Consider the following 17,709-nt stretch of genomic DNA (forward strand, 5'->3'; position numbering starts at 1 on the left):
TTCCTTCAACTGTTAGTTTTTTCTTGGCTTTCTTTAAGGGTTTATTTATTTCCTTCAGTTAGTTTTTATTTCCTGAATTTCTTTAAGAGTTTATTTTTTTCATTTATTCTTTAAATACCTTTATCATCTTCATTCATATCATTTTCAAATAGGTGATTTTAAGGTCTTTTTCTTGGACTTCAGCTCTATTGGAATACTCAAGGCCTGCTGAAGGGTAGCTGGATTCTATTGGAGACATGTTGTTCTGGCTATTCTTGATTATATTCTTATGCTTGTGTCTAGGCATCTGCGTTTTGGGTGATTATAGGTCTACCTGCTAATTTCTGTGTTTGTCTTTTTTTTGTATGTTGGTGTTTTCTTCCTTGAATTGTATTTCCTTTCCGTGTGTTATCTATTTCAACAGCTGTTTGTCTGGTATGTTCACAGGGAATGCCTGCTGGTGTTGGAAGCTGGGATGTAGGGAAGAGTTGGGGAAGAAAGGTCAGGAAGTAAAGGTCTGTAGTATCCACAGGAGGTCTGGAAATGGAGGAAGGGAGGTTGCAGCTGGTATTCTGTTGAAGCATTAGGAATGAGCCTGAAGGATTGTTTATGCTGGAAGAAGTGAGACAGCAGAGGAGGTCTGTAGGCAGGCTCCCTGGTCTCCAGCATTGAATCATTAATTTTGTCTGTTTAACCTCAAGTTCCTATCAGAGCCAAGAAAATAGAAAGAAATAGAAAAAAATTAAGGGAAAGGGGATTTTATGACAGAGGGATTATGGAAGTACAAGGAAAGAATACTGAAATGAAAGTTTGAGTCAGGCAGAGAGGATAAACTGGACATGGAAGCAGGAGAGGTGTTAAGCAACATGAAGAGGTTATGACAAATCCTTATGAGAACCTATTATAATTAAAGGAAAAATGAATTTTGGAAAATGAAAATAATTTGAAGGAAACCTGTATACCTGGAAAATACTGTTCCTAGAAACCACAGAAAACAAGCAGATCCTTAGTAATAGGGCTGGATCACCTTATTATGAACTGTTGGTTAGACAGATATCCAAAGCCCCCAAAATAATAATGCTATTACCATTTCTACTGATTTTACATTATAACGAGATGCTAAAATCTCTGTTGGTGAAGAGACCACACAGCTTTCTTGCATGACATAGAAAAGCCAAGGTAGAAGTTGAAGCTTCTTCCCCATCCACTAACATCCATAGTCCTAGCAAGTACAGCATAGGCTTCTGAAGAAGAATAGGCATCAGTGGTCTTAATCCGACTATAAACGCTACAAACTATAAAAGCAACCTGCCAAGCAAGATATGCTTCCTACTTATGAAGGGCTCAGACCCTCACCCAGCACCCTACTTTGGCAGCCATGACAGGCTTCAGAAAAGACCCAGCAAGATGTAGGCACCTGACTCATCAGGATGTGCTAAGTAGCCCCAGTGATGGGGAATGTCCTCTGTGTAGGTTTATCTTACTGATTGTTGAATGAAGCGCTGTTGGCCAATAGGAGAGCAATATAGGTGGGACTAGGAGTCAAGGAGAATTCTGGGAAATGTAGGAAAGAGAAATCTGGTGATCCAGGCAGGAAGTGACATAGCAGGCAGACACAGAATATAAGCAGGTATAAAGAGGAAATCATCCTCTTGCACTTTTTCTTCCTCCTACTCTCTGCTCTGGGGTTGCCATGTGACCTCCAGGAAGACAGGATGCATTCCACCTGCATATACCATAAGATAAGTCTGATGGTTATGGTTGATAATTAAGACTGAGCTAGCAGGTGAGAAATCCTAGTCATTGGCCAAACAGCGTTTGTACCTAATATAAGTCTCTGTATGTTAATTGGGACCTTAAGATGGCAGTGGGCTGAACTCAGGCGTCGTGGCAGAAAGCCCCCACATGGCAGCAGGACTCGGGTGGCTTTGGCAGAAAGACTTATCTTTACACCCCAACCTTGCCTGATCTTGCCATAATTACTAGGAATAAACTGCCAGATATCCTCTATGTGGTAAGGAACCAATCAGAAGTAAACTGGAGGGCTTTGGATGTGCCTTACTGGTAATAGTGGAGTGCAGTAGGTAGCAACAGCCCTGGAATGGCCTCCAGACATAGCAACCTTTCTGCAGCCGCAGCTGACCAATCATCTTGGGACAGGTTCCCCCAGTCTGCAGGTGCACCAATCCTGAGATTGTTACTATGCAACTAGTATACTCCCAGACACCCTCCTTGTTCTATTCCCAATGTATGCCCTGCCTCACTGCTGTTTGGGGTCCCTCCTACCCTACCTGCTGTGTCGGATGGACTAGGACCTGAGTTAACTTGTAAATTAAAAAGTCTTTGCTTTTGCATCATATCTGGTCTCTTGGTGGTTTGGGGGGGGGTCAGAATCTAGGCACAACACCTATGAAACAGTGACCTTGCTGGTATAGGGGAGTTCATAGGTCCTAGTAGGTAGTGGTTAAATACTGCCATTGAGCTACATTCACATAGCATCAAATTGCCTTCTACGTATGTATGTTACTCATAGGCAAACACTATTGTTAGTCTTAATTGTAAACACCGTTTTTACAGTGAGTAGTGGTGAATTCATAGACTCATAACTGCATATGATGCTAAGAATAGGTGTCAAATGAAGACAAATCCCTAAATAAGACATCTAGGGATGACACAGTCATTCCTAGTGTGAACTTGTATAAGCTTTGGATTTTTGCTCTGTCTGTGCAAGCATGGGTCCAGCAAAAATCAGCTATGGATGAAGGAGGAGCTCAGGGATTCCCACTACTAACTGCTGAACTTTAAGCTACTGACATATTCAAAAATAAGTGAAATCAGTGCCTTTAATTTGTTTCCCACTGGAGACATCATCAGGCTCCAGTGGATAACTCAAGCTGGTGATCACAGAAATGACCCCACTTAAATTCAATGGAGTCCCAAATAAGCCCAAGGTCATGAATTGGGGAAAGGTTTTGGTGTGGAAGTTGGAGGTTGGGTTAATAAAATGGAGAGAGAGAGAAAGAGAGAGAGACTGAGTCAAGTATTCAGAATATGTTATATACATGCACGAATTTGTCAAATAACAAAATTCAGAAAAATACATATGAGTTTTAAAGTAATATAAAAAATTAAACAAAGCCTGAAACATAACAAAATAAAATGAGTTGCCAGAGATAAAAAGAAGATCAAATCTTGAAAATTATCAGAGATGGAAGTTGCCTAACTATCTGAGTCCTCCTGCACTTGTTTTCAAGACAAACAGCAATTATTCAGGGATCTTAAAGTCTCCTTTCTTTGCCTATTTTCTCCACCTCATGAATTTCAATATACTGCTGACAGCCACTGCCCTCTTTGTAAGTATGGCCAAGTGAGAGGAAGTGTTTGACAGAGACTGGGAATAAGATACATCTTTACAGGGAGAAGAAAATGAGCAGCATGGAAATGTCCTGCTTTGCTATGACGTTGTCACAATTACATGACAACCAAGATATGGTGGAGACATAATCCATGTGAAATTACTGTGTTTTCTTTTTTAAAAGTATACTTATTTTAGGATGGTTTTATAGGATCCACTTGAACCTAGTACTTCTTTTCTTGTATTAACATAAATATTTCAAGTTTTTACTTCTTGGTTTATTGTTTTTTATTCATTTCAAATTTGATTATATAAAAGTTGCAAATAAAAATTACTCAGTGAAACTGATCAGACATAAATATTACACAATTCACTGAACTTTTAAAAACAGTATTAATAGCCATTTAAAATGGAGGCTATGGTGCTTCACACAGTATTCTATCCTTTCACTATTGAATATATTTTTATACATTTATCTACCACTAAAATGGAAAAATCCATGATGGAGTTAGAAATAAAAATACAATTAGCTCTATATCTTCTTTTATAACTTGTGTTAATTACCTGTGTCCAGTTCTTCCTCACCTCTTAATATTCAGCTTTTCTTCATGTTATAAATTGAAATCACATTTCCTTGAGATTCCTTTAAATTTCTGTATTCTTTATATCTTCTAGGATTCAATCCACAACATCACATTATGAATTTTAAATTAAATTTCAATGTAGTTTATTTTACTGGTGTATATTAATTGTACACAGTGCTGGTCTTCATTGAGGACATTGTCATATGAAGGTATAAACTATGTTGACTGTGTTCTCCCCATTTGCTTCCCTTCTTTTTTTAATTCCTGTCTTCTTTCTCCTCCAATGAGTGCCCTTGATTCCACTAGACACTTGTACTTCTTTCACATAATGTATACATATGTGATTTTATGTATCAATATAAAAACTCAGATCCACAGACAAGAAAACAAGATGCAACATTTGCCATTCTGAGTTTAACAAAATAATCTACTGTCCTGTAAATGACATAGTTTTGTTCTTTATGGTTCAGCAAAATTCTTTTGGTTATGTGTGTCATATTTTCTTTATCCATTCCTCTGTGAATGGACACCTAACTTCATGCAATACTTAGCTACTGCAAGCAGAGCAATGATTAATATTGGCGCACAAATATCTCTGTGATATGTTGACTTGAAGTCCTTGGAGTGAATAAAGCCAATTAAAACTGCATTTATGTTCTGTCTTACCCCAGTCAAAATGACAATCATTAAGAAAACAAATAAAAAATGTTGTTTGCTTGTGATGATTTTTTATAGGCTTGAAAATTATTTGTAGGACAGTTTATAGGAAGTTCTTAATAGTTATTTGTCTGATTTTATTTTATTTTTATGACTAGACTGGTACAATATGTTTTAGGGAAGATGACCAGGGAGTCAAGTGGCTGTTTTTATTGCATCACATCAGTACCACTTTTCGCTGCTGATGTTAATGTTGAACCACTGGCTTGAGTTCATGGTTTTCACTGTATTCCCCTGCTTTCACTCCCGTTTTCTCAGCTGGAAATATTTAGATATGTCACTCTGTATATCTCATTCTTAGGAAATGAAAAGTTACATCCTGTGTTCTTTCACCTGTAATTTCTCACAATTAATTATTCTATTATTTATTTGCACATAATGAAATCATGTCTATTGGCTCTATACTTTGAGTCATCATCTAGTTTTTATTTACTTTGCTGATGGAATTGGTTCAGTTACAACCATTTAGAGCTCTTCCAGATGAGTTTTGGTTTCCTTAGACATGTTCTCACCATTGTTGGATCATCTTGTCTGTTTTATTTTGTTTTAACACTTCATTATTCTCCAGCCTCAAAATATACTCCAGATTCATCTTGTATATTTTCTCTTCCAGTCTGGTGCAGACATTTCTTCAAGGAGGCCTTATTCCTCTTACTTGAGAGTGGTATTAGATATGATGATTGGGTTGCAACTATGTACATTGTAAGCAGTGTAATATTGCTTCAAGGAGTTCTTAACTGTCAAGAAGAAACATATGTGTATATTAACTAGTATGCAGAAATGTATGTATAAATATGTCCACATGTAGCCATATATTCCCGAATTAATCTAATCCTATCAAATGGATTATAATTGCCCTTTGTATTCCCTATTTTCACTCTAAGACTGAGAAGCACAGCTACTATAATTCATTACACATTGAATTATTTTTTTCAGTTTCAGTACATATACATACTACTATAAGACTTATCCATCTGTATTTGATGAAAAGCTAAACTAGACTATAACACCTATGAAATAGATTAGCATTTTTCTTGTTGTCTTTAGTCTTAGAGAGTGTTCTCATTCTCAAAGTCACTTTTATCAAAATCTTAGGCACTTAGTGAGGTTGTTTCATGTATTTAGAACAGTGTGTCAGTAAACTTACTACATTCTTCATTCCAACCTTCTCATCTAAATCTACTAAATAGTTTTTGAAGTTGACTTTACTTAAAGGTTCTACTTTCCTGTAAGGTTTATGAACAATCTCCTGTCTGTATAGTTTGCTTTTCCTAGAATATCATATGATTATAATTATACACTGTGTATTTTTCTCACTGGCTTTTTAAATCTCACAATGTGTACATAAGATTCCTCTCTACTTTCATAACACAATAGTCCACTTATTTTAGCACTGCGTGTAACTCTATTTTATACATTTACAACAACTCACTGATTAAAGAATACCTTTGCTTGGTTGCTTCCAGTATTTCAATTTTCAGTTGCCTTTATATGACCCTCCATATCCATTGGTATTTGTTGTTGTTGTTTTGGTTTTGTTTGTTTGTTTTTTGCCTATACATGAATTTCTAAATCAGTTGGGTAATATTTTGTATTCAATGTTCACAAAAAATGCCAGACCATCTAATAATCTCACTGCAACATTTTCCCACAAAATGAGCAGTACATAGTTTATATCCTGATCAACATGTGGTTTTATCAGGCTTTAGATTTTGACTATACCAATAGGTATTAATGATGTCTCATAATTGTTGGTGTTTACGGCTTCCTACTGGCAATAATGTTACATATATTTTGTAAAAATTTCCATCAGTATATCTCTTTGTCAGGACATCTATCTGTTCATAGTTTCATTATTCATCAGGTTTTGTTATATTATGTTTAAATTTTGATAGCTCTTTAGATATTTGTCTATGTATTATCTGATACATTTTAAAACTAATTCTCCTTCGTGTATTTCCTTTTAACACTGTCTTTCAAACAGCACAATTTTTATTTTTTATTTCAACAAGATCCAATTTTGGCAATTACTAGGTGATTTCCAAAGCCCTATACCAGAGGAAGAATGTGCAATGATTTTTCTTGGGAGATACTTAAATATTCATATGTAAGTAGGAATGTGCAAGCTCAGCTAAGAAATGCACTCCTGCTCATGCTCAGTTTAAGCTCAAGAGAGCAATATGGCAGAAATTTGGCCATGTTTGGCTAAAGCGTGTAGAGCACATAATTGACAGGTTAAAATGTCACAGAAGAATGCTTTTTAAGCTTTTCAGTTTGCATAATAAAGATGGAAGACATGCCCACCTAAGAACATGCCCATTTTTCTCCAAACAACATTTTAGCTAAAAAAATTAAAATGGAAACTCTGAAGATGCTTTAGTAAGAGAGATTTCCTGACAAATGCTTGTCTGACTTAGTCACACACAAAAAAATACCTTATTGTTTCATGTTGTGTTTTGATCTTATGCAGGGCCAGCTTACTCCTTTTGTTTCTTATTTCTTCGTTTTGGAAGGAGAACATATATTTACCCATTTTACACTACTGTGTATTTGGAAACAGAACACTTTAAAGAAATTTTCACAGTCTCATGGTAGAAGGGAATTTTGCTCAGGTTGACTCATATCTTGACCATGACTTTTTCTAATTTATTCTATTTTTTACTCGAAGTTCTTGAAATTACTTTTTAGGATTATGTATGAGTTGCTTTCCTGTTGCTGTGATAAGCCCTCATGACCAAGGCAACTTAGAAAAGAAAGTGTTTAACTGGGCTTCTCCTTCCAGACTGATGTCCCTAATGGTAGAGAGAAGGCATGGCAGTAGGGACAGCTGAGAGCTCACATCTTGAAAGCACAAACACAGACAGATAGCACACTGGAGCTGACAAGAGGCTTTTAAAACCTCAAAGACCAACCACACCTATGACACCCCACCTCCAACAAGACCATACCCCCTTCATCATTTTCAAACATTTCCATGAACTGGGGACCAAGTATTCAAACACAGGAGTCCATAGGGATCACTCTCATTGAAACCACCACAGCATGCAAAGTATTTGATTTTATCACGGCATCGTCATACACATATGTTATTATGCATTTGGCTATCTTTACCCTTCTCACCATCCTCTCCTCCTCCCTTCCTTTAGTTCCCTTGCTTCTTTAAGTTAGCACTGCCTTCTGCCTGGCTTCTCTTTTGCATGTAATCCATTACCTGCTCCTTCTTCTGATTTTCTTAATTTGTCTTCATCCCCTTTATTTTTTTTTAGTTTTGTCACACAAACATACAAATAGAGAAACATAAGCATATGCACATACATATATAATATATAGGTCCTACATTTGAGGGAAAAGTGGAATTCATAGAAACATCTAGGAGTCTCAGCTCTTTAAAATTATCTGTCTGTCTATCTATCTATCTATCTATCTATCTATCTATCATCTATCTACCTATGTTTCATCTATCTATTATATACATGAATGCTTCATAGGAAGGCATAGGCCAGTGTATGCTACAAAGTAAGATTTAGTCTCAAAAAATGAGAGAAAATGAATGCATAAAGAAACTTCCAATTTCACCTTTGATGCATAAATGGAAGCCACCACTTTGGTTATGTAAAAGGCAACTGAACAAACTGAAAACTATTGACTTCTCTAGAAGTTCTTAGAAAATGGAATTTACAGGTTTAAACTCCATCTTTAAAGCTGAAAAATCAAGTGAACTTAGAGGATAGAAGCTTGATCTGCGTATAGAGAGCAAAATCCAGTGCAGACACTAAGGATAGAAACACTTAAATAATAATTGTGACAGATTCCTGGAGGGTAAGGATCAAATAGCATGTGAAGTAAAAAGCTCTAGGCTGCTGTTAGTGGAAAGACACTGGGCACTGTGGGATTTAACTCTAGCAACCCACAGGGATCATCATTTGGTATGGTGAAGATCTGATGAGTAATCCTTCCTGGCACTGATAGTGAAAAGTATAGCAGTTCAAAGAAAATATGACCCCCAGAATGTCCTGAAGTAAAAGGCTACTCATTAGAGGGGATGAATATATCAGAGCTTTCCACAGCAACGTGGGTGTGGTACACCTGTCACTCTAGTCTCCTTCCATCACTCAAAGGGAGAATCGAGCACTGAAACAAGAAACATTTCTGAAGCTCACAGAGAAGCAGGCCTGATAAAACATTGAAATTTAGGTGAAACATTATAGACCTACCTCTTTTTGGCACACCGTATCAGTGTGTCAATCTGGTGTTAGCATACTAACAAGTTGTAAAATAACCCCAGGATATAGATGTCCTCTGACAAATCAATCTCAAGCTAAAACTTGAAAGAAAACAAAATCAAGGGCATTGGAAGTATCTGTAGCAGGTGTTTCCATAAACTACATGAAACATCAAACAAAGTCAAAAGGCCTCCTCAAATTAACATTAGACTTCAAAATGAAGGTACTCTTTATCAGTTCATATGTACAAATCAGTTCCATCAAGTTTCAAACTATTATAATAAGGCATGCTAAAGGTCATAAAAATACTTAGTCTGAAAACATTAAGGCATTCATCAGAATCAGCCTCAGATAAGATAAGACATAGGTGTTGGTAGAGAAGGTAGGAAATTAGAAATATCTATAATTAATATGTTAATGGAACTTCTAGAGAAAAAAAAAGACCTCATGAGATAACAGATGTGTTAGTCAGTGAAGAGATGCAACCTCCAAGAAGGAGAAAACAGGAAAATGCAGAAACAAAAATCCCCAGTGTAGCAGAGATCATTCTTTTAATGCTTCATCAGCAGACTAGTCACAGTTCAGTCAAGAATCATTGAATTTAAATCTAGGTCAAAAGGAAACTGACAAACAAAAGTGGAAGAGAAAAAACTGGGGAAAAATGCATCACTAATGATGGAATAATTCCAAAAAGCTTTAAAATGCAATTAATTGTAGTTCTGTATCACATGGAGACTAGAGTAGTCACCATGTAGGGACTAGTACAATGCAGAGGTTTGAAAATCAATGAGAGATGTCAAATCAAAGATACACAAAGCTCAGATAGATAAAATAAATTTTAGTATATTTTACTTAAAAGTTATGAAACAAACAAGTAAAAATGTTAAAAGTAGTTGACTAGTGGACAAACAAAAACAAAGGAAAAATTTGATAATTAAATTAGCTATCACAATTATCTTTCAAATGTGAATGAATAGTAAAGACATTTTTAGCTGAGTACTCATGTACTTTGTTACAAGTAGATCTGCCCCATGAGAAAGGCAAAATGATTTGGTTAGTTAGAAGAAAATTATATAAGAAAAACATTTATATACACCTAAGACAGTAAAGGTCAAAGAACTAATAAACTAGAAATATAATTGAAGATAATTAATTAAAGTAGTAGTAATGAGTGTCTGGGTTAATGCTCAATATTAAGGTACTTATTTGGTATCTTGGGGCCCCTGTTCAATCCACCACACCTCAGAAGGGATGGGAAAAGGGATTTGTAAAGAAATCCTCTCCTATTTGTAATAGCTTTGTTGTGAGTTGTTTGTTCTATAGGTGAAATGATATTTTGTTATTCAAAGTGTACTGTAAATCCCACATTAATACTAAACATTTCATGATTTTTTTTCTCCCTTCTCCTACAATGAAGAGATCAAAATAAGGGCTGTATTTATATATGCTGTGCAAGCAATCTACTACTGACCTATATTCCCGGTCATAATAATTTTTAATTAAGTATAGTACAAACATTAAGAAAGGAAATAAATGGAATCATATAAAAAAGAAGGGAAAGGAGAAAAAAGGAAAGTAAGCTACTGTCAATGATTGAAAAGGAGAAAAAATGATACTGATACTACTTCCAAGTAATCAATATTTTAAGTTTCAACTATTTAATAGAAAAATATAAATATGGAGATTTTCAAAGTGAATAAATGATATAATATATAATACCTATATAATACCTATAAGAAAGCCATTTTATATGTTAAGATCCTTCCTCAACTGCATGTGCCAGGCTTTGTTGACTCCCCATGGGAGACCTTACCTTTTCTGAGGTGTGAATGAGAGTGGGTTGGAGGGTGGGGGAGGGGAGAAGAAGATGTAGGGAGAACTGCGGTTGTTATGTAAAATGCATAAATATTTTTAAAAAAAAATGAGTGAAAATGTTAGACAGTACTAACTCTAATCAAAAGAAAGCTGAAATAGCTATGTGAATTTTAGACAGAGAAGACTTCTGCAAGGCAGGAATTGTTAAGAATAAAAAAGAACCCCAAGTAGTGATGCACACATCAGTGCTCTGAGTGGTCATAACAATGTAAAAGCTGTGTGTGTCTAACAACAGAATCAGTACGAGATGAAAGTGGCTAACTGCAATATGAAATAGATCAGTCCATTTATGATCAATTTGCAATGCAGATTTCAACAATACTTTTTTCTCTTTTCTTTTTTTATTTAAATTAAAAACAAGCTTCTTTTACATATCAATCCCAGTTCCCTCTCCCTCCCCTCCTCCCCTGCCCCCCCCACTGACCCTGTATCCCATCCCCTTTCTGCTCCCCAGGGAGGGTGAAGCCTTCCTAGGGGAATCTTCAAAGTCTGTCATATCATTTGGAGCAGGGCCTAGACCCCCCCCCCATGTGAAAAGGCTGAGAGAGTTTCCCTCTATGTGGAATAGGCTCCCAAAGTCCATTTGTATATTAGTGATAAATAACTGATCCACTGCCAGAGGTCCCCATAGATTACCCATGCTTCCTAACTGACACCCATGTTCAGGGGGTCTGGATTGGTCCTATGCTGGTTTCCCAGCTATCTGTCTGGGGTCCATGAGCTCTCCTTTGTTCAGATCAACTGTTTCTGTGGGTCTCTCCAACCTGGTCTTGACCCCTTTGTTCATCACTCCTCACTTCTGCAACTGGATTCCAGGAGTTCAGCTCACTGTTTACCTGTGGATGTCTGCTTCTGCTTCCATCAGCTACTGGATGAAAGCGCTAGGATGGCATATAAGGTAGTCATCAACATCATTATAGGGGAAGGGCATTTAAGGTAGACTCTCCACTACTGCTTAGATTCTTAGTTGGTGTCATCTTTGTAGCTCTCTGGACACTAGTGCCAGATTTCTCTTTAAACCTATAATGGCTCTCTATATTATGGTATCTCTTGTCTTGCTCTCCTATTTGTAATAGCCAGAACCTGGAAGATACCTAGATGCTGCTCAACTTAAGAATGGATAAAGAAAATGAACTAGAAGAAACCATCCTGAATGAGGTAACTCAGTCATAAAAAGACAAACATGGTATGTATTTACTCATATATGGATTTCAGACATAGAGCAAAGGATTACCAGCCTACAATCCACACCTCCAGAAAAGCTAGGAAACAATGAGGACCTAAGAGAGACACACATGGTCCCCTGGAGAAGGGGAAAGGGACAAGATCTCCTGAACAAATTGGGAGCATGGGGGGAGGGGAGAGGCAATTAGGAGAAAGAGAAGAGAAAAAGAAGAAGGGAGAGGAGGACATGAGGGAGCAGGAAGATTTTTTTGTAAGTGATATCTCAGGTCTGAAAAAGAAAAACGAAATCAGAAAGGTTGTATATGAAGGCCGGTCATGCAAATCGCTGTAACTGACATTTAGAGAATGCTTCTTTGTAGTGATATCTTATTTATACTCTAGCAAATAAAGCTTGCCTAAATATCAGAGGGCAGAGATTGCCACTAGTTTTCCATAGAGATCTAGAGGTCTGTATAGACAGACAGGAAGTGATATGGCTGGTCAGAGAGAGGAAGTGATTGATAAGACAGGTGGAGACAGGAACTCAGCCTCTTTTCAGCCTGGAGATTTTGAAGAGGTAAGAGCTCTACTGGCTGGTCTCTCTGCTTCTCTGAACTTTCACCCATGATATCTGACGCTATGTTTGTATTGTTAAGACCAATCAGAACTTGTTTGTGCTCCACTTTCTCCAACAAGATCAAAAGGATATCATTCCCAAGTTAGCTTGGGTCAATGATCAACACATTTGATCTGTATGGTCTTCCACACAATCACAAATCTAAGGAATGGAAACCACACAAAATAATGAACCACAATGAAATAAAAGCATAAATCAGTTATTGAAAATTCAGAAATCACCAGAATTTTAGAAATGAATCAACAAAGTTCTAAACACAGAAGTTAAAAATAAGTGACTAAAGGAATATACAACTACTTGAATAAAGCAAAAGTTAAATTGTATCACCCATATGTTAGGCACAATGAAATCATATCTTGGAATGAAAAAATACAACATGAGAGACATACAGTAGAAAAGAAGAAAAAAATCTATAAAAACTTATAACTTAAACTTCATTTTAAAAATTAATAACAAAGCATTTTAATCCACATCATGCAGAAGTACAGTGAAAGAAAATGAGTAGTAATACATGAAATAAAAAAAAAAAAACAGACCAACATAGAAAAATCAGTATATATAGAACCCGTTATATGGGATCAATGTAATTGCTAATTCTATTCTAAGAAGGGACAGATATGAGTCAATGTCACAAATGAAAGCAACATCATGAATACTGTTCCTATGATTATTAAGGAGAGTTATATGGGAGGATTTAGGGAGGAAAAATAATGTATGGATGTTATATTGCAATCTCAAAATTCAAGCTAGTAAATGCTGACAATACTTCATGCACACACTTTATCATCTTAGATGAAATACACCAACTTCATGAAAGATGCAACTTTTAAAATCATACATGAAGAGTTGAATATTCTTCTACTAAACAAATAAAATTATTAACAATTTTCCAAAACAGGAATCACCTCATATAGATAATTTCACTGGAAAATTGTAGCAAATATGTAAGAAGGAAATTATGGCAATTTTCCGTAATTTGTCACAAAAAAGCCCGTGAAACCGAGAGAAAACTAATTCAGTCTATATGATGAAGGTAAGATAGGAATTAAAGACAATATTCCTCAGAAGCATGTAGGAAGGCATACATCAGCACATATTAGAAAATCAATTCAGAAGTATATGTTAAGAATTATGTATCCCTGTGAGATGGAATTTATTCTATGGATGTGGGTCTACCTCAACATTAAAAAGATCAGTGCAATTCAATGACACATTAAAGGAGAAAAATTGATTTGATCATTTCAATTGACAGGGAAGGAGCACCTGAAAAGATGTAGCTAGTAACATGCCAGTCCCCCAAGGATATGTGTCTGCTCTAGAATTGTCTCTGTGAGCCACGCCAGGGATAGTTCATTGGCTGGTGGGGACAGATTCACAATGCAGAGCAGGTCAGCAAGCCTACAGCAAGTACCCTAGGCCCATCTTCTGATATAAATCTACCCGATAAAAGTTTTGGGTCCATTATTATAGAAACTTTTCCAAATATCTTTCAGTGCATTCTCCTAAGAAACAGCCTTGATGAGCAGAAACTAATTTCTTTCTAGATTATACCTATAAGGGAAAAATATAACATTTGTCTTTCTCAATGTGGCTTACTTTATTTCACTTTGTATGGTGATTGATGGTTCCATCCATTTTTCTGGAGAGGAAAATTTCATTCTCTCTTCTGTGTACATATCCCAGTCTTTCAGTTTATCTGTTCATGGAGGTCAAGGCTGATTCCACGACTTGGCCATAGTCTCTCTCTGCAATATACCGACTTTGACTCGTTTTCAGTACATAACTACAAGTTCTATTTTAAGTCTTCTAAGGAGTCTTAGTATCCATAGTGGTTGCACTCACTTTCCCAACCTTGTATAAGGAATTTACCCTTCCATTTTGTATCACTGCCATCAGTTGTTGTTGTTTGTCTTATTAATGATAGCCATTCTGACTGGAGTGAGATTTCAATTTAAATGTAATTTTAATTTATATTTTCATAATGGTTATGGGTGTTAAACATTATTTTCTCTCAAATTCATTAGCTATTTCCACTTCATCTTTTGAGCAATATTTGCCCATCTATTGATTGAACTGTTTATAATATTCCATATAATTTGTACATTGTAGGTATTATTCCCCTGTAAGGTGTATACATGGAAAAATTTTGCTCAATTCTGTAGGCTTTCTCTTCACTCTGGTCATTGTTTCCTTTGCTGTGCATAATCTTTTTAATTTCATGTAATCCCTCTTATTAATTATTACTTTATTTCGAAGGCTGTTGGAGATCTTTTCAGGAAATTTATGTCTATATTTAATCTTGAAGTGTTTTCCTCTAAAAATTTCTGATCTTATATTAAGACCATTGATACATTAGCATACATATATTTATCCAATTATAATTATATAATTATAATTGAGTAAATGATATGAATTTAGTTTCATTATTATACCTTTGGATATCCAGTATTTCCAACACCAGTTTTTGAAGTGGATGTCTTTTCTCCACTGAGTGTTTTTGACAGCCTGTTCAAAACCCAGCTGTAGACACATGAGTTCACTTCTGGGTTTTCTATTGTATTCTGTTGGTCACCATAGCTATTTTTGGTGACAGACCTATATTGCTCTTTTCATAGCTATGTAACTGTCTAAATCAAGGTTCTCTAGTAGAGATGAACATATATTACATGATTATTTAGTCAGCTCACTTCAAAATAGTAACAACAGCTTATTTAATCTTCCCAGCTGAGTGTTTCAGCAATCTCAAACTGGTTCTGAAAACATGATGGTGAGTGGGGTGGGTGGGGTGGGTGGGGTGTTCCTGACTTGTCCTCAGTCAATAGTGAAGCTTAGAAGCACCAGTTCTGATATCAGTGAAAGGGTTAGCAACAATACCAACTGGATAAATTAACTCAGAGAGAAAGATGGCCAAGCCAACAAAAGGCCCATAATCTTCCTTGTTTCCATTGCCCCTTTTAATCTGAGCTGCTACCCAAGGTGCTGCCAATATTTGGGGTAGTTCTTTGATTAGTTTCACCTTAATTAAGGCAATTAAGAAATTTCCTCAATTAAGGCTTCCTAATCAGGGGAGCCTAATTTGTGGCAAGCTGACATTAAAACAGGCTTTTGCAGTTCCTCCTGTATTGACTTTTGCTTAAGAGTGTTCGAGTATTTTGTGCTTTTCTGAGTATTATAAAGTTGTTTTGTTCTACTTTTGTGATGAATGTCCTTGAGAATTTTAATACGAGTTTCCTTGTATCTGTAGGTCACTTCTGGTAACATAATCGTATCCAAAAATGCTAATTCTGCCAATGGACTGGTATGGGAGGTCCTTGCCTTTTGCAGTATTTCTTCCATTTCTCTCTTCAGTGATTCAAGTTCTTATTGTAGACATCTTTTGCTTTCTTGCTTAGATTCCTAGATATTCCTGAGGATATCATTAATGGTATTATCTTCCTGGTTTCATTATCAACATGGTAATTATTGACTTGTAGAGAAAATACTGATTTGCTTGCCTATGATTTATTCTGCTAGTTTGATAAAGGCATTTATGAGATCTAAGAGTCTATGAATGTCTTTAGTATATTTAAGTACATGATTGTATTACCTGTGAATAGGACCAATATACCATCTTTTCTATTTGTATACATTTACTTTTTTCTTATCTTATTGATCTAGCAAAGGCTTCAAACATATAATACATGAAAGTGGACAGAGTGGGTGACCTGGTCTTAATCCTGATTTTCTTTGAAATGCTTTCTGTTGTTTTCCCAACTTACTTTTATGTTGATTTTAGGTTAAAATCTATGTATCACATTGCATTTAGTGATTTTACTATATTGAAATGTCCATTGATTTCATGTCCTGAAATGAAATCAACTTGGTTTCAGAGTATGATATTTTTAATGTGTTCCTGAATTTAGTAGGCAGGTGTTTTATGGAAAATTTTATGTCCATTTTCATAAAGAAAATTGATCTTGATTTTCTTTTTATTGCTTGTAGTTGTATTTTTTTTACTCATTGTCTCTTTGGTCTTTTTTTGAGGCGGGGGTTGCCACCCAGCTCCCAAATAAATACACATATATACTTATAAATTTCTTATGAATGTCAGACTTTAGCTTGGTTTGTTTCTTGCCAGCTTTTCTTATTTGAAGCATACTGTCTATATTTTGCCTCTGGGTTTTTATCTTTCTCTACTTTATATACCCTTCTTTACTTCTTGCTCTGTGTCTTGCTGGGTAACTGGCCCCTTGCATCTTCCTCTCCTACGTTTCTCATTCCTTGTTGTCTCTCTTCCACATTTCTCATCCTATTTATTCTCTCTGCCTACTAGCCCCATCTATCCTTTCTCTGGCCTACCTATTGGCCATTTAACTATTTATTAAACCAATCAGGTGTTTTAGACAGGCAAAGGAACACAGCATCGGAGTTAGACAAATGCAACATAAAATAATGCAATACATCTTAGTATCATTAAACTAATGTTCTACAGCATAAACAAATGTAATATATCTTCAAATAATATTCTACAACAATTTTGTCCTTGTCTAATTTTGATTTGGAGATAGTTATAAAATAAGACTGACAATATTCCTTCTGTGGAATACCATGAGAAACACTGGTATTACTTCTTCATGTAAAAGTCCAGTAGAATTCAGCAGTAAATCCATTAGTCCTGGCATTTCTTTCATCTGATGCTAATTAGATATCTGTTTGAATTGTTTGCATTACCCTCATTTAATTTTCATAGCTCATTCATGTTATAAAATTTGTGAGTTTCTTCTAGATCCTCCAATTGATTAAATAATTGATTTTAATGTATTCCTTCATGATCTTCTGAATTTTATTGAAGTATTTTGTTGAGTTCTCTTTACATCTCCAATTTTATTAATTTGTTCCCCACTCTCTCACTCTTTCTTTCTCCTCAAGGTTCATTTGGTTTAGGATTTGTCTTTTTGTAGAACCATTGCTTGATTTCTTTTATAATTCATGTTGCTCTTTTTGTTTCCAATTCATTGAATTCTGCCCAGATTTTTATTTTCAAGATTTCTTACTATCTACATATTTTAGTTTGGATTTTTCTTGTGCATTGTAAGACCTCAAGTTCCATACATAATTATTTGTTTGTTTCATGTTTCTCTGGCATTTCATATAAGCACTGTTATTTATATGCTACTCTCTTAGAAGTGCCTAAGC

This window comes from Cricetulus griseus, chromosome 3 (assembly GCF_003668045.3).
Source record: "Cricetulus griseus strain 17A/GY chromosome 3, alternate assembly CriGri-PICRH-1.0, whole genome shotgun sequence".
Lineage (NCBI taxonomy): Eukaryota > Metazoa > Chordata > Mammalia > Rodentia > Cricetidae > Cricetulus > Cricetulus griseus.